The sequence below is a fragment of the Dipodomys spectabilis genome, unplaced genomic scaffold (genome assembly GCF_019054845.1).
Source record: "Dipodomys spectabilis isolate Male_0828 unplaced genomic scaffold, ASM1905484v1 ptg000050l, whole genome shotgun sequence".
NCBI classification, from domain to species: domain Eukaryota; kingdom Metazoa; phylum Chordata; class Mammalia; order Rodentia; family Heteromyidae; genus Dipodomys; species Dipodomys spectabilis.
Genome location: NW_024870727.1, coordinates 2,626,897 through 2,645,921, shown reverse-complemented (window position 1 = coordinate 2,645,921; position 19,025 = coordinate 2,626,897). Strand labels below are relative to the sequence as shown.

Genomic DNA, 19,025 nt, shown 5'->3' with positions numbered 1-19,025 from the left:
GTCTGGCTGCAGGGACCTGTGTTTCTCAGCTGCTGCATGCTCTTAGCTAGTGTGTCCTCAGCTGGCTGAGCTCCTTACCCACTCCGTTATATCCACAAGGCCCTTCTTCACAATGCTGCACTGCATTCCACTACATTCAATGTGAGAAATGCTAATAGGTTCTGCAGAAGAAATCAGGGTGGTGGGTTTGACATATACCCACATATAGTCTTTGGAGACACTGAGACATATAGTCTTTGGAGACTCCCCCCACTAGCAGACATCTTCCCTAACCCTAACATACACACTCTCAGCCATGAAGGTAGGCTTTGCTTGTGGAAATACTATAAGAATGCCAGGATCTTGGAGGGTCAGCTTGAAGCAATACAGTGATTTCATATGTCATGCCTGTGGAGGGAAGGAATGGAGTCACCATTTGCAGACCTCAGCCTAGCCAGCAGGATCCATGTAGCTAGTAGCCAAGTGGCTTAGCATAGTGTACTAAGGCTCTAGATGTGGTTGCAGTCCTGCCTCCAGGAATTATAATGGAGTTTGGTAAAGAAAATCATGCTCGAGTTTTATTAAATCAGAATCTCTGTGTGTAAGGTCTGGATTTTGTTATTATTTAAAATGTCCCAAGTAATTCTAATCTGTCCTGGGACTGAGAATGTCTCTCTATGCCAGGCTCCTGCCTCTTTTTGGCTGTGATGGGACAGGTAGCAAGCTTTGTGATTATCCAGCCAGGGACAGTTAGAGGCCACATGGCACGCACAAATGATCACATGGGCCAGGCCTTTGCAATGGGTGTTCTGCAGCTGACTTCTATTGAGCTGTCAGTCCTCAGCCTACACAGTTGCTTCTCTGAGGGAGCTTTACAATGCGTGTCCCTGGATGGGTATTCACCTGTGACCCCTAGGTCCCTTGACACATTTCCACATTGGTGCTTTATCTATGTTGGCATGTTTTTTTCATCTCCTTTCCTTCAGCTCTTTGTATGTGGCACATGTATGCACACATATCATACATATGCACATACATGGAGACATACAGACACATACTGGTGGTAACTATTATATGATCAAGTTTGGGTTATTATAAAACCCACAGCTTTAGAGAATGTATTAGTCAAAAGGAAAATATAGGCTACTCCAAGGTTAAAGATGTTTCTTCAGATAAATGAAGAGAGAAAGAGCACATTTTTCCTCTGAAATATATAGGGACTACTGAGCTGTGTAGTTATAGGGCACTGGCTGCCAAGCTGGGAGACTCACTGCCTTCACCTGAGCCAGTGATTGAGATCACCTGCGTGATTGAGCTCCTGTCTCAAAGGAACACTCGCAGAACTGGGTAATGGGCAGAATCTGGGGTCCCACCTTGGAAATTCAGAGTAGTGGGGCAGGCAATTGTGCCTTTTAGATGGGGAGCTTCTCCAACCACACACTAAAAAGCCCCAGATTGGGCAATTAGATCTGTAACCTCCTACCACAGGCCACACTGATAACTGAGGGGGAAATTCATTTCATTTGACTTATCCAGATTTAGCTTTTCACTTTGTTTACCTAAATATCTCAGCAGCTTTAAACACATACACATACACATATGCCTACATAGTTTCTACCCAGTATTAAATATTTGTTATTCTTAATTATATTTTATCACTCTCCTGCTGAACTGCAAATCTCTCTGGGGTTGGGATTATTCAATTTGTTTTCACTTATATACTTGGCATAGTGCCTTGCAAATAATAAGTGCTTAATTAATGTTTGTAGAAAGGAATACAAGAAGCAATTAAGTATTGCTCTGAATCAGCAGCTTGCTTAACTCCATTTAACACAAGGGCTGGTCAAGAGAGAAGGACGAAACAATAACATTGGTTGACTGCATATCAATTTCTAAAATTTTCAGTTAAAAGGAAAAACTTAAAACAGTTCCTTGAGGCCTATATTTTAATTGCCGAATCATTTTCATTCTTCTTTCCCTCTAAATATTTAAACAAGCTGCTCTCTCTGAAGAATATAATTACCGAGGAACATCAATAGGCTCAGGACTCAGGATTTGCTTAGTTTTGAAGCTGTTTGATTAGAACTTTCTGGAAACCATGCTCTGAACTCTTCAGAAGAGGTGCTGTCCCTGCAGTTACCCTTCCCAGCTTCAGTCAATATGCTGCTAGGCCTTCTGAAATGTCTCCCTTCCTCATCTCAACAGCTTCATAGTAAGGAGGAAAGTTGGTTTGTTTTTTTTTCCTTTGTGCCAGCACTGGGGCTTGAACGCAGAGATTCACATTCTTCATTTGACTCTTTTGCTAAAGGCTCTACCACTTGAGCCACAACTTGACTTCTGGCTTTAGACGATTCTCGTGGGCTTGTCTGTCTGAGCTGGCTTTGGACCATGATCCTCGTGAGTAGCTAGGATTATACTGAACCATCAGCATGGGGCAGGAAGTGAGCTTTAGAGCACGAAAGCCAGAGGAACTCCTTTCCCAACTTCACTTGCTTCCTGACCTCTGAATTCCACTGTTCATTTCCATGTACAGTTAGTGTGATGTGGTTAGGCTGAGGCCTTCTTTGTGTATCATTCTTTGATTATTTTGTCATTTCCAGATCTTTACATGAGGATAGAAGCTCTCCAGTCATGATATTGAGGGGCTATTGTCTTCTCTCCAGTTAATTCAAGATGGAGGTAGATATCGCAGATTGGAACTGAGCATGCTTCCAGGACTCAATGGGGTACCTTGTATATTAAGGAAGGATGTGATTTAAGCGTTATAAACCAGCCTTTCTCTGTTCTCTTCATGTACAGTGAAGGGGTCAACACAAATTGTTAAAGGGCATATAACAAATGTTTTAGGCTTTGTGTACCACATGATCTGTCATAAAGCCTCAATTCTCCCATAGTTGTAGAAGCAAGTATAAAAAATACACAAGTAAATGGTCATGAGTGTTCTAGTTAAACTGCTTAAGGATGTTGGGAATTCAAATTTCATACAATTTCCATGTGTCACAAAATGTTCTCTTGATTTTCCAACTATTTAAAAGAGCACAAAGGCCAAATAAACAGATACCAGGCTGACATTAGCCATAGTCTATAATCTGGATCACTTTATAGTACCTTTAAGAGAGAAAGAATGTAGAAACAATTTTCCCACAAAGTTTAACAGGAGGGTTGTCTAGAGACCAATGATATGGCATTCAGCATGGGAGAAGGTCTACAGGAATCTGAAAATGTGATAGTTTGAGCATTCTTATCTGGAACTATGTGTACTATCTGAAGATTTGGTATATTCCTCTGTGCCTATCAAGTATATGAATTTGAGACAAAAATATATACTATTGCACAAAGAACATCAGTATAGGGACACAAAAAATGAAAAACTTACTTGCTAAACATTGTAAGTAAAGTTGCTTAGTCTTGGCATGTAAAAAAATTGACTAAATTCATTGTGTATTGGAAGTTTTTTAAAATATGCAATTGTTACAAAGAAAAAAACAAATATAAATAGCTGTTGGGAGGTTCCATTTTTAATGACTCTTCCATGGTGTTGCTTGTGATCATTATCAATGCTTTTTCTTCTTGGTGTTGGGGCTTATCTCCTGGCTATACTGGGAGTTCAGGCAGATATTTTACTTTCACATGACTGTTCTCAAACTCACTACCTGCTGTGCTTTCAGAGGGTCCCCCTCATTGAATGTGCTGTGGTATCCAAAGTAACACATGAATGAAAGTCTTCTCTTCACACTACCGGTGAATTCCTCACCCACAAAAGGTTCCAAAGAAAAGCAAAGTCCTTCCCACTGTAAGGCTTCTCAACTTTTTCTCAACTGAACCAGATCCTGCTGCCTCAGCCTAAGAATTCCAAGCATTTTTCTCCTTCTCCAAATCTCTCCCTTCCCCTCTATATTTGGGGAGGAAGTGATCCTAGAGATTGTTTTTCCATGGCTGAAGTATACAGAGACTGAGTTCAATTTCACCTTCCTTGGGCAACCAGGATTGAGAGATGATGGGTTAGGAAAATATTCCACTATTGGTTAATTTCCTTCCTAATAGCATAATCTTCTTTAGATGTCTGTTGGAGACACAGTTACCACTGAGATGAGTCCTGAAGAAACAGTGAATGTGCACATTATTTGTGGAGCCATACTGGAATCCCTTGATGTATTGGCACACATCTTTTCCTTACTCATCTCTTTTTAGAATGACATTTGAAATGTGAAAGGGTAGTTCCAGACAAATGTGGAATGATCTGATACTAAGGAATCAAGATATTTTATAAACAATGGAGCGCTTTATGGAAGAAAGTAAGATTTTACTTACGGCAAAATTCAGGAGGCAATGTGGGGGATTGGAGATGAGGAAAATTGTCTGGGGGTAGAAGTTTGTGAGTTTGTGAGTGTTTAGCACTTTCCACATTCCCAGCTCAGAGTGGAAACTATAAGCTTCAGTTTTAATTCCCTTCATGTCTCGCCCTCCGAGAGCCTTTAATATATTCGTTTTCACAATTCTGACACTTACTAAGTATTGTCTGAATTAGATAGGTTCCAAATGAGTTCTTAAAATAATAACACTCAGCAATAGAGAATCTCCATTTTCATAAGGTTTTCACTATGGGGTACTTCGGAGTGAATCACCTTAGTCAAAACAGAACTTTTTATTTTTGGCAATAAAGTCAATAACACTCTCTGGCATGCCCTCACATTAGCACCAGAAAGTAATTCAGTTTTATAATATGTAGCCATGACAATAGAATATCTAAACCACATTCTCAAGTTGTAAATATATAATCCATGTTTTTACATGGTATTGCATAGCCACTATCTTTTGCAACAATTTGGGATGGTACAAGTAGCATGCATTAAATTTCATGTGCCTTTTATTTTTTTATCTCTTCATTTGCATACATATATTTTATAATCATTCATCTGGTAATAAAGCCTACAGGATTTTAAGTCAAATTGAAGTCCCAGATGCTTTAAATGAATCTATGTTGCATAATTGTACCAGTTTTCTTGAAAACAAACAATAATGTATGTCTTAAATATCCTGCCTGGGGAGGGGGGGGGAGGAGTCCAAACCTTTCTTTAAAATTCTCTGATGTCACGGGGCACTGGTGGCTCATGCCTATAATCCTAGCTACTCAGGAGGTTGAGATCAGAGGATCATAGTTCGAAGCCAGCCCAGGCAGGAAAACCTGTTGAGACTCTTATCTCCAATTACATCACAGAAAATGCTGGAAGTGGCGCTTTGGCTCAAGGGGTAGAAGGCAAGTCTTGAGCAAAAGGAGTTCTGGGACAGTGCCCTAAGCCCAGAGTTCAAGCCTCAGGACCAGACCAAAAAAATTATCTGATGTCTATTATTCATCAACTTTTTTCCTCATGGAAAAGTTTCAGATGACTAAAGGGAATTTAAAAAATATAAGAGCCGCGATGCAGATAGTGGTGGCTTTCTCAGGGTTTTGCCATCTAAAGTGATGTGTGCTATCTTCCCATTTTGCTCCCTGAGGAGGCACAGGCAGGTTTTCGTCTCTGTCTGGGGTAGCAGAGCACAGATAGTAGTCATGGCAAAGTGTGAGATGAGAGCAAATGTGGGCAAGTTGCTCAAAGGTATGGACAGGTACAAGCCTGAGGACTTTTGGAGTGCTATTTGGAGATACAGGCCAAGGAAAATGCTTACAATCTGGAAGCCAATCTGGCTGTCCTGAAGTTGTACCAATTCAATCCAGCCTTTGTTCAAACCACAGTCACTGCCCAGATCCTGCTGATGGCCGTCACCAACCTTCCCCACACTAATTTCAAGTGCATGATCAACTAGGCACAGCAAGAAAACTGGCCAATCTAGCAGATTTTGTACCTTGGGGACCTGCTGGAGACCTTCTACTTCCAAGCCTTCTGGCAAGCCCAGGATGACACCAGGGACTTTCTGGAAGTCACAACTGGCTTTGAAGACTCTGAAAGTATCTGCAATATTATGGGCATCAAATACAAGCACACTGACTGCTGGCTGCTGGTTGAGATGTTTGGGGATCTGACGGACAACCCAGCTGAAGTTGTGGATGAGAAAGGACCACTAGAGTACTGATGACTCCGGGCAGATTTTCATCTACAGCCAGAAAGAGAGAACCAAGCCCAAGAACATCGTGGAGATCATCGACTTCGGCAGTGTGTCCAGCATGATGGCCTCATCCCAGGAACTGCAAGTGTTCTCAGTAAAGATTTGTAGAGTCAAAAAAAAAAGTGACACATGTATTTCAAGCAAAAATATTTGTGAAAGAGTTTCATTGTGCACTCCTTAGTCAGGGAGCGGAGATCTGTGTATTGATACTAATGATGTTTTCAAGGGAGGCAAAGAAGAAAAAGTGGAACAATCTGAGTGGGCCAATGTAGGAGAAATATTTTGTACTTGGAAGCAACTCAGAAATTGAGTTTATTACCCATTACTTCAGAATAAATTATATCCACATTTAGCAGCTTAAGACAACAAATGCGTCTTTCCTGTGGATCAGGAATCTGGGAACAGTTTAGTTGGTGGTTCTGGTTTAAGATTTCTCATGAGCTTGTACTGTGCTGTTTGCCAGGGCTGTGGTCCCATTTGAACCCTCATCTAGGGTGAAGTTCAAAGCCCCTCACCTGGTTGTTGACAGCGGCTGGCAGCTCCTTGCCATGAGAATCTCTCTGTAGGTGGCCTGAGTGTCCTCATGACAAAGCAGCTGGCTTCCAGGAGTGAGTGATCCAAGACAGAGATGGACAGTAAGAAGTAATAAGGGACAGAAGGTAAATACTACTCACAGAAATAATAAGTTTTTGCCATTAATCATAGTTAGTTTCTCAGACCAACCAAGGTGCAATGAGGGAGAAGATGGAATACAGATGTGGATGCTTCTGGTTTAGGAGCCATCCTGGAGACTCTTTACCCTAGATACATGGGTTCAGGCTGTTCAGGCCCATAACATGGAGATTCTGGAATATGAATCATGACATTCTTTGATAAAGGCCAGAGAAGGCAGAGGAGAGAGCCAAGGCAACTAGAGGGCTCTCCGCTGCCCTTCCTTTTTATACTCACCTTAATGCCACATCTTTGTACCTTTTCCTTGAACTGCTTATAGAGAGAACTCCAGAATAATTACTGGAGAGAGCATTTGGATAGGGATTAGGAGCCATGAGATCTGGGTTTAGGTGTAGCTTGACCACTCACATTTGGAGGCAGAAGGATGTTTAATTAAATAAACATGGCACAGACTCTGAAGGTTTTAGTAAGTTTCAGTTAACACTAGATCCTCAGCTCTTTCCAGGTAGGTAATCTTTTTTGGTAAGATAAGCAAACCGTTTGAAACTCATTTTCTTTATATAGGAAATGAGAATAATATTTAACTTTTTAGTGTGGTGGAAAAGATGAAATATAATGTGATTCGTCTGTGGGATTTTAAGCTCAACCTGGCAGGGTTGAGCTGTGCCTGGGTTCCTGGGTTCCATAATCTGATCAGGGGGTCAGGCTGCCACTGTCTGGACACAGGCTCAAGCCTCGATTGTGGAGAAGATGAGCGTGGGTGGGTACAAGGTAAAGAGAAGGGCAGAGACTTGGGATTTGCCTTCTCCTGGAGAACATTTTTTTCAGCAGTGCTGAGAGGGAGCAAAAGATGATTGATGGTTTGTATATTATTGGTACCACAAAAAGAAAAATGTCTAGCTAAAAACCTTAGACACAAAAGATGGTAAATATCTCTTCTGAGAACACATGACTTTAGTCCACGTTTTCAGTTCTAGGTGGTGTTTTTCAGACAAGGAGCAGATACCTATCAGTTCAAGTACAAAAAGGGACGTGGCAAATAATAAGGAAATAGAAGAATGTAACTGGTACTGGCAACTAGAAATCACATATGAAACCACTCTGTCTTTGAGTTTATTTCTCTTCAAATCTTCTGATTTTTTTTTTCTTGACCAGCTTTTCCTACCTGTCCATCTTTCATGTAGCTCAACATGATGCTATTATCCCTGACTTTACATCATGGCCTTTGAGACTCAGTGTATTCTACCAACTACCTTTGTGTCCTATGGACTCAGATTTGGAGAGAGCGAGAGAGAGAGAGAGAAAGAGAAAGGGACAGGGGTACTTACTGGCCTTTAGAGCAAAAGGCTAGGGTTAAGATGGTCCATCCTAGAGCTGATTGCATGGCAGTTTTTCTAGAAGGTACTTTGAGGAAGACAGTCAATAAAGTTGTGTCTAGTATGTAAATGGTGACTGTGTGTAAAGTGGTCATCTGACTGCTTGTTTGTATTTGGGAAAATAATAGTGGGAAGTTTCAGAAGGTTAACCCAGAAGAGCTAAGGATTTTTCTTTTTTTTTATAAAGAAGATAAAGACTTTTTTTTTTTTTTACATATCAGGGAATGAGGATTTTTCTTTGACTATGCATATTCTGAATCAGTTTTCAGACTGAGAGTTCACAGAATACACAAATTTGTAAGAATTGGAGAAAAACCCTAAGAATTTTAACAATTATTACTTTGTTGTTGTTGGTGGTGGTGGTCATGAGGCTTGAACTCAGGTCCTGGGCACTGTCCTTGAGCTTTTTTACTCAAGGCTTAGTGGTCTATTACTTTGAGCCACTTTATGGCTTCTGGTTCTCTGGTGATAAATTGGAGTCTCACGAACTCCTGCCTGGGCTGGTTTTGAACCACTATCCTCAGATCGCAGCCTCCTGAGTAGTTAAAATTATAGGCATGAGCCACTTATGCCTGGCTTCAATTTTCACTTTCTTTTTATCACATCATAAAAGTATTCATGAAGAAATTCAGAGTACATGCTCAGACCATTGTGTTGTTTCTTAACTTGGGTACATTTAGCCTAAAGGGAAGGAATCAACTATATTTGCTTTATTTCCTCTATGCCATACAATCTCATGAAAATTTACACAGGATGACATGCAGGGGTAGGCTGATGGCTCATTGGCTAATTTGTTCTCGGGAAATACTGCTGTTTATTAAAAGGAGAGACATAAGTCATAGAACAAGCCATCTACTGACAGGATAAGGAACCTGAACCACATTTGATCATTCATTCATGCACTGGACAATATTTGTTGAGTAAATATACAGTTTATAAATACTAAATAACTCACCCAAAAGTCCTAATTACTTTTTATTAGTTGAAGGATAGGTTAAAAAAAATCAGCAATCTTTCTACTATGCTTTTCAAATGGAATAGAGTTTTAGGAGATTAAATCCCATTATTAAACATGCTGAAGCCAGACTTTTTCCATAGGGGTCATAGAGAAATTAAACCTCCAGAAAATAAAAAAAAAGGAAGATTGAATTACCCAATGCTAGTCAAATTTAAAGAACTACATTTATTGGTGCACTTAACTAAACCGTAAAAACCTGAGTCATTGGTTAAATGAAAACTTTAAATTCTCTTTAAAATGTTTCGTCTTGGTCAGCACTACTTCTATAAATGCAGGTATGTGGAAAAGCCTTTTTATTTCAAGGAAGATTGCTTGTATAGCTATATTGTTGAGAATAATTTTATTTTCCCCAGCATTCTATTGTTTGTGGGAATACCTGGGAATTTTCTAATTCTTAAAATTTGTGACCCACAGCCACATTTCCTTCAGGTGCTGTTCCTTTTCAGATTAAAAAAAAAAAGCACACACACAAACACACACACACACACACACACACACACACACACACACACACACACACACAACACCCTTGAAAAAAAAACCCTTTATCTTCTTTTGACAGAGAAAGTAAAGGCTGAGATGTCCTGATTCTCCCAGTTTCCATTAACTTTAAAGGGCAGCTTCGCCTGTGGAAAAGAAGCTATTTTGATGGTAAGCAGATGGAGAAGTCAGGAGCTTCCCTACCACCATGGAGCTCATCATTCACAGTTTATCTAGATTAGCTGATTTCCAGGTCTGTCCACACAGCTATGGGTGTGCTCCGCACTCTCAGTGTGGACCCTGCCCTATATTACTGGGGGAGCCATTTGCACTTCAATTGGGGTTGCACTCTGAACTTCCTCTGTATTCCATTCCTGTGGCAGGTCAGTGTCCCTGTTAATATGTTTCTAGGTCATTCCTTCTTACTCCTCCTCCTTCCCCTTGAATGCATTTACAAGCCTGAAGAATTGATGTAAATCTTGTTTATCATTAAAATGAGAAATTTAAGAAACACAGAAAGTAACATATAAACGTTTAAATGACCTGTAAACCCATTTTCCAAAGAAAAATACTACTCACATTTTGGCATATAGTCTCCTCCTCTCCCCTACCAAAGAAAATAGCAGTGATTTCAGGAAAGTGACATGATTTATCTCAGGAAGAACTCTGAATTTAGACAGTAGAGTCTAAGTGCCATTATTTGAAAAACCAAATTTAAGGCTTGATGCATACATAAGTCAATTTATTAGCCCAGATACAATTTGAAGGACGTAAAAACTAGCACTCAGACTGGAGATAATGAAAAGAAACAACTCATTCCAACTGCAGTATCTAAATAGAAACAATTGTATCTAAATAGAAACAATATTCTCCAACAACTGCCTCTGTTTTTTTTTTTTTTTTAATCATCCTGCCTATTTAGTGTTAACATTCAATGTTAACAGTATTGCTGCTTTTTCGGCTTTACATACTGAAATAATGAGCTTTCTATTGTGACCAGGAAGTAAAGGAGAAAAATTCAGAGAGTTTTAGTGAGTTATGACACAATAAGATTTTACATGGTAATGTCTTGTTTGTTGTGTTTTGTCAAAGATATGTCTCTATCTATTGTTTTTATTATTTCCAGCTGTTTTAATTATTTCTCAGCTAACAGGAGCTGGCTTAACAGGCAGTTAATTTTCTAAACTTTTTCAGCTCTTGTTACGAAAGAGTCCAAAGAAAGTCAGTACTTCTTTACTTGTAAAATATTTATGACACCATCGAGGAGGAGTATCACATATTTCTAACAGTGGGTTTTTTTTTGTTGTTGTTTCTTTGCTTTTGTTTTTTGCCCTGTACCAGCATTCAGGAAGATGAAAAGCACAGCCTTTCAGAGATTTTTTGATTTCTCCTGTTTTTGTTTGTTTTGTTCTTTGGCTAGTATCAAGGTTTGAACTCAGCATCTTGAGTTTGCTGTTTGCTTGTGCAGCTGGTTAGTTTGAAGATGAGTGAAAGACTTTTTCTGTTCAGGCTGACTTTGAACCTATATCCACTGGCCCTAGCTGGAATTACAGGTGTGAGCCACCAGTGTCTGACTATTTCAGAAAGCAGGAGAGGGGAGAGGGAGGAAGGAGTAAAGGAATAAGGGAAGGAGGGAAAGAAGTAATAAAGAAGGAAAAAAGGAAGGAAAGGAGAGAAAGGGAGGAAATAAAAAGACCAAATTGTTTTTCACTGGAAATATTGCATATGAGCACACTTTCAAGAAGTAATCTAAACTAACATTCATTGCTTGCTTAAACCTTTATTTTCCATGAGCTAGATTTTATTTGGGTTATATTTTAATAACTACAATATTAAAATTGGTGAAAAGAGGAATTAAGACGATCTGGAGGCAAAGCAGAGTAAGAGGCCAAGTTCAGACACCATGCTGGTGGGAAGTTAACATTTTTATGTTTGGGAAAGGGAGCAAATGACTATTTTCTCATTTGTAAGACACTGTGGGGAAGTAAAAGCCCATCTTGCAGTTTCCTTGGGAGTTGGAGAGCCTGGCATTCTTAGGCTTTTTCCATCTTGACGACCTCAAACCTTCTCCCCAAACTTGCCTCATTGCAGAAGGGCCCTGGGTGCTTCAGCTTTACTTGGAGCTCTGCACTTTGCCCTTTGCCTTGTGCCCTCCTAGTCCCTTCACTAGCTGGCTTGCTTCTGGCTCCTGGGAAAACGTTATTACCTTGAAAGTCAGATTCACGACTCTCCTTGATGCTGTCTAGAGTTAAGGTTCATTTTATCCATCGATTAAATAATTAAACGGTCAAGAAACGTCTTTAAAGCAGATAGAGCAAGCGTCTTTAAAAGCAAAAGAAACAAGGAAAGAAGCAATGAAGCAGTCACCTTGCACAAGGATGAGTCTTGGATCAGGCTGTCTGCTGTATCCCTGGCACAGGGCCTCTATAGATAGGATCCTTTCTGCCTCCCTCTTAGGGCGTGCTCCTTGTCTGATTGGTCTAAGGGTAGCCATGTGCTGTGGGGAAATCTTGTGGTTGGCTCTCCTTTCACAGACGAGTCTCCACCCCCGAGGGGGCCTGTGAATTTGCTGAGTCCTCTCCGACTGTGTCCAGCAGAGATATCCTCCTCTCCTGTTGTTGGAGCCAGTCTGGGCCACCATTCGTTGCCTAGCTCGGGAGGTGTGAATTCTCATTCTGGGAATTTTTTTTTGTACTCAAATACTCCACAGTGTAATCACCACCAGCTGGGCAGCCGCAACCAAGGCAGGGTTGGAAGATGTCGCCCCATAGCTTTGCTCGAGATGTCTACCGCTCTGTGTGGAGCCATGGGAGAACCTTCACGCGCTCTGCCGGGTTTTTCCTTTCTTCTCTTTCTTTTCTTTATTATATATATTTCCCACCATTACTAGGATTGAACTCAGGGCCTTACCCTCTCACAGGGCTTCTTCACTCTATTTGAGCCACACCACTTTCACTTCCAGCTTTTGCCTGGTTATTTTGGAGATAAGGATGTCATTTTTTTTTTTTTTTTCTGACCTGGCTGGCTTTGAACTTTGATTCTCAGATATCAGCCTCATGAGTAGCTAGGACTACCAGCATGAGCCAGCAAGACCTGGCTTCTTCTTTTTAATTTTTATTTTTCTAATTGGAGAAAAATCTAATGTTTCCTCTTATGAAATTGGCAAGCAGAAGACAATAATGACAACATGCATTGAATGAGATTGTGAAAAGTGAATGTTTTATCGCATGATTCAAAATAGTATACACTGAGAAATCCTTTTTGGAACACAATTTCTGCCTGTTTTTCTTAATGCACTTGTGTTAAAATTACTTAACCTGAGGCAATGGTGCCATGGGGTAGGCTGCTAAGCTTTGATGTCCTTTTATGCAAAATGGGGAGGAGTGGGGGAGGTTCTCATCTTTTGTGAGGGTGTGAGCATTTGACAAGTATCTGTAAAAGGTGTAATCACTTTCTCTCCATGGATTTTTTAACCCTACATTGTTTCCTCAGAGTAGGCCAGGTGGAAAGTGGACAGGCTCTTGCATGGGGCAGTGAGGATGCCTGAGACTATACAGGGCCCTGCTAGACATCATTGCAAAGGGAAGTCATGACTGAAAAATGATTTGCAAAATTTTCTGAGAATGCTTGGACTAAGGTGGTCATTTTATCCTTTTTTTTTTTTTTTCAAACAAACCTAAGGTTAGAATCACAGACATGGCTTTCAAGGATTAAGAGGATAGCTTCTGGAAGTAGAAGCAGCACAATGCATGAAAGTTTGCCTGGACCCAGAATTGTAAAATACATTTTAAAATTGGTCACACCCTAGTTTTAAATGTAGGCCTCCTTCCCATATTGAGTGATACCTTTGTCTCTCTTCTTCCTACACAAAACCACCCAGACACCCAGCTCCAGGCTCAACACACCCACATGCTTCTACCCACATTCCTGCTTTCCACTAGTCACAACCAGCTTGCACTTGAGCAATGGCCCAATTTGATAACTTCATCTGCTTTCTTTGCTCACTGTGACCAATATGGGCTCCACTTGAGTCTATGGAGCCTCTCTTTCACCCAGGATGCGATTCCTCAATCGCACCTGCAGAAACCTCCTTAAGTGAAGGCCCAGCTGTTGGGTGGAGGTCAGTGGAGGGTGATCCCCATCATTTACAGGATGGCTTGACTTTGTACATATTGAGCTACCAAAAGACATTGAAAAACACACGAAAAACCCATCCTCTAGGCTCCTCTGTTCCAGTCATTTGGGAGTGAAGATTTCATGACCCAAATCACCAGGTTTCTGGACCCACTATCCAGAATGATTCTCTGAGACTATTTCTGTAGCATAGCCTAGATAGGAATAGTTGTCTAATGTTGAATTTACATGAAAAGACAATTCTGTAGTCCATTGGAATTCTGAACATAATTTTTTTTGGGCACTGTGAACTTAAAAATGTTGTATACATATGCATGTAACAATGGATATGGTGGCCTTTAAAGCTGCTATGGATGCATGTAGCATGAAGATGATCATTCCATAATGGCCTTTAAAATAAAGTGTAATTATTTGATAATAACTGAAGCTTCTTTCCACCTCCATCTTTTTCCACTTTTATATCAGAGTAACTCCTGATCATTTTCTAATTCCTTCCTCAGGGAGCTTTTCTCTCTCGTGTTACTAGGAGATTTCCCTCTTGTAGCACTTATTTATGATTAAAGACTTACTTTAGTAAAATAAGAAATGAAGAGGTCGCAGAATCACAGGGCTCTTATCTGTATCTTGGCTCTGCCTCTAGTTCTGTGACATTGGATAATATATTTTATTTTTCTGTATTTTATTTTCACACAAAGTGAGGTAATAATAATATATTCCTGTAAGAGTTCTTATAAGTACTCAGTTTAGTCAAAACAAAACAAAAACAAATACACACACATAAAAACAAAAATAACCATAAGAAATGTATGCATTATCCTGCCCATGTAATTGTAACCCCTCTGTACAGTATGTTCACAAAAAAATAAAATAAAATAAAATTAAAAAAAAAACAACAAAAAACGTCCCATAATGTGTCAACGTGGGGCCTCTCAGGGGATAATACCAGGTGAAACAAGGCAGGCTAGAATGAGTTATTATGATTCTGGCCAAACACATATTTCTTTCTGCTCACATAACCATCATGTAAAACAGAGTATTTTCTCATAGGAAGCTCTGTTGACACCCTGATCCATTCCTTTCCCCAGATGACAAGCTGAGTAGAATGTCTTTCCCTTCAATTGGCCATACTGACTCAGCCTAAGCTCTTACTTGCAATCAGGAGCATGAACCACAGGGATGAAATGACAGCCCCCTGTGATATAACCCCTGTATTCACTATATTTGATATTGGTATAATTTGTGGAGGGGAAGGGAAAAAAGAAATTTGTTTAAATAGGGATACAGGTGGACTCATTGCAACAATGGAGGAGGCCACAATGCTTGATAAGAAATGTACTCATTACCTTGCTCATGTAATTGTAACCCCTCTGTACTGTATTTTCACAATAAAAAACATAAAATAAAAGAAAAAAACAAAAATAACCACACTTGATAAATAATTACATAGACGAGTATGGTCACTGTTGACTCATGCCTATAATTTGGGCTACTCGGGAGTCTGATATCTGAGGATCAAGGATCAAAGCCAAACCAGGCAAAAAAATCCATGAGACTCTCATCTCTAATTAACCAGCAAAAAAGCTGAAAATGAAGCTGTGTCCAAGTGGTAGGTGGCTGTCCTTGAGTGCAAAATGGGCAAATGAGAGTTCAAAGCCCCGAGTTCAAAACCTGGTCCTGATGCACGCACGTGCACGTGCGCGCGCGCGCGCGCGCGCGCACACACACACACACACACATACACATGATTTACATAGAGGAAAAGAATAGAACAATGAAACCTGTTGAAATTAGGAAGTGAGGAGAGAGGTAAGAGAGAGTTGAGAGAGTTACAGAATGTGTGGGCATGAGGAGATTGAATATATTATACACATGTGGAGAAATTTCTCAATGAATCTCCACTGGTGTAGATAATATATGCTAATAAGAAAAATTACATAGGAGAATTCAATAAATGCCATAAAAATATCCTTCTTCTACTAAACTGAACTATAAGCTCCATGAGAGAAGGTTTGTGATTATTCTTCATGGCTCTGCAAACAAAGAGCCCATCAATTGTTTCATGGTCAACTAGATGTCCACTGTGAGAGATACTTTTTCACGTGTATCTTCTAGAACTCAGACTGGAATTAATGAATGACTGTCAACAAAAAGCTATCGATTGAGGGTTGGAAACAATTTAGTATTAGCATTAGCTTTCCTCTTTTTATTTTGTGTTTACATGATTGCCTTAGCAAAACCATTCATGCCCCTTTTGTTGATGTGTTGTATAAAGACGATAACATCAAAATTTATAGTAGCTCTATATGAGTAAAAAACATTTTTCCGGGCTGGGAAGGTGGCTCAGTGGTAGAATGCTTGCCTTGCATGCCTGAGGCCCTGGGTTCAATTCCTCAGCACCACATAAGCAAAAAGAAAAAAAGCCGGAAGTGGCGCTGTGGCTCAAGTGGTAGAGCTCTAGCCTTGAGCTGAAGAGCTGAGGGACAGCGCCCAGGCCCAGAGTTCAGGCCCCATGACCGGGCCAAAAAAAAAAAAAAAAAGTTTTTTCATGGATGATACAATTGAACTATTACTGACAGATTATTAACTCAAGTGCATGGTTTATATTAGGGCAGCTTCTTTTTCTCCTGCCTCTTCCTCCTCTTCTCCTGCTCCTCCTCTTCATCCTCCTTCTCCTCTTTTTCAATCTCCTCCTTCTTGAAGTTCTTTTATTAAAAAAATTGTTTTTCTGTTAGCATGCATTAGTTGTACAGGGGTGTTTATTGTGAGATTTTCATGCATACTTACAATGTATCTCCATCAAATACACTTTTCTATACTTTCCCTTATCCCTTTCTTCCATCTAAATCAATTCCAGTAGGTTTTATTGCTTTTCTTTCATCCACTATATTCTTCCTCATTTACCTCTTCATTCTCCCTCTCTGTTCCCACTTGCACTGACTCCTCCACAGTACCTGTTTTACCTCGCTGTCATTCATTTGGTTTAATGTGTATTGGTTATATCGAGGGGCTTCACCGTGATATCCAGATGTGCACAAGTTATATTTGGATCAGAATAACCCTTCCTATTTCTTTCTCCTTCCTCAGCCCAGCCCTCAACCCCCCTACTGATCAACAGTTTTCCTTGAGATTCCTTATACCAATCTTCAACACAGCTGCAACATTGCCAGGAGCTCTGGTTGTAGTCTGTAACATTTGACGTCACCACCCTTGATAGGTGTTGAGCTTTTGCTTTAATTTGATTCTAAAGATTTCAGCAAAATTGCCTGTGTTTCACCATGAGTTTTTTACATGCTTGACAAGGACTCGGGTGCACTGCATACTGTGCTCCTGCTAGCCATGGATTACAGTATGGTGAGACAGGTAGAAGAGTTCAGTGTGGCTCAGGCCCACACACAGCAACTTAGTGAAGCTGCAGGAGGAGATGATCACTTTTTAATCTGGGCCTCTGTTCCAGAAAACACTTATGTGGAAAAAAAACATGTTCAAATCCATCAAATCTTACAGAACTCCACTCAGGCTATTTTGATATTTTTTTATAATATATATTTTTTATTATAAACATACTATACTGAGGGGTTACAGCTACATGAGTAAGGTAATGAGTACATTTCCTATTAAGCATTGTTACCCCCTTCTTTGTTTTTCCCCTACTGTCCCTTCCCTCTCTACCTCCCCAACTCCTCCCCCTGCCCCAAGTTGTAAAGTTTGTTTTCAACATAGTGTCTTGTACATCTCATTGCTACAATGGGTCAACCTGTATTCTTATTTCAGCATTTTGTTATTTCCCTTCTCCTCCCCAAATTAGAAAAATGTATATACAAGATTCAGGACACTGGAATCAAATACAATGAAAACAGGGGTTATACCCTGGGAGAATAACATACAGAAGAAACAAAAAATCACATAGTACATTATAAATACATTAAAAACAATAGCAACAAAGACAAAACCTCTTGTGTCCCTATCTTTGGGTTCATTTCGCTTAGCATCATCTTACATGGTCATATATATAGCTTTTGACCTTTTCTGATCTTGTCCTAGACATATATTAGTTATTGCAGGTAAGGGAAACCATGGGACCTATGTTTCTTTGGGCCCACTCAAGCTATTTTGGACATGACATATTGGGGGAGGGGAGTAAAGCTTGTAGATGAAGATATTTCTGAAGAGTCTTCTTCACAGAAAGTGAAATAGCTGATGGGTTTTCTTTTAGGACCAGAAGTTTTCGTTAAAACAAGCAACCTGTGAAACTTTGAGTGTTACTTGAGGGTGAGCTTTTGGAATATCTCTTGGAAGCAAAGAAGCCTACTTTGTATTTATTGTCATTCTCTAACTCTTCCTACTTTGTATTTATTGTCATTCTCTAACTCTTCAGTGGCTCCTGAGAAAAAGTAGTTTGCTTAAAAAGTGCCTTGTTGATGGACTCAATTACTTGCTACCAATGCTAAATTATCGGTGTCTTATCCAGCTAAATGAAACAGTTTCTCAGACATCTACCCAGTAGAGTTATGGAATGTGGAAATACTTAGAGATATTCACTTGCTAGAGATGATGTACAGTGAAGAAATGTGCTCCAGGGGATTGAAGCACTGTGCAGACTAACAGCAGAAAATTCATAAAATAGATACTGGTCTTTCTCAAGCAGGCTGTTCAATCCACAAAGAATCCTTGGGTTTTTGAGAAGCAGGAGAGAAAACATTGAAGAAACATGTATCTGTATGTGAAGGACCCTTGAAAGAACAAGAGTGGGGTACACAGATACAAAATAAACTTTAAACTTCTTTCAGCATTGCTGTAGCTTAGTTCATCCATTTTTTTAATAATCAGAATGTCAAACAAAAAGATCCATGAAAAGAAAAGTAAAATTTCAGAAGAGATATTAACACTGACTTTAAGAACATTACACTACAGAAAGAAATCCAATATGGTTAAATGCTATTATCTGTGTGATACCTTGAGTTCAAACTCTGGCACCAGCACTAAACAAATAAATAGATGCTATTATCTTTCCGTATAGATTCTCAAATCTGCAAAGAAATCATTCTTTCAATTCTAAAATAGCATAAATGTTATACTAACTCAACTTTACAGATATCCTGTCACTAGTAAGTGGACCCAAATTTACATTTAGCAAATATTTTCCTGATGTTTTAGATTTTTTTGTCTGTTTTTCTCTTGTTTTGTTAAAAAATTTTTTTTGAGGGGGCTGGGAAGGTAGCTCAGTGGTAGAGTGCTTGCCTTGTTTGCATGAGGCCCTGGGT

At 39.7% G+C, this 19,025-nt stretch overlaps 2 pseudogenes; both read left to right on the top strand.

The window, feature by feature from the left end:
- Positions 1 to 5,489: 5,489 nt before the first annotated feature.
- LOC122107255 lies at positions 5,490 to 6,394 on the top strand (annotated as a pseudogene).
- Positions 6,395 to 17,112: 10,718 nt separating this feature from the next.
- On the top strand, positions 17,113 to 18,584 carry LOC122107254 (annotated as a pseudogene).
- The last annotated feature ends 441 nt before the right edge of the window (positions 18,585 to 19,025 follow it).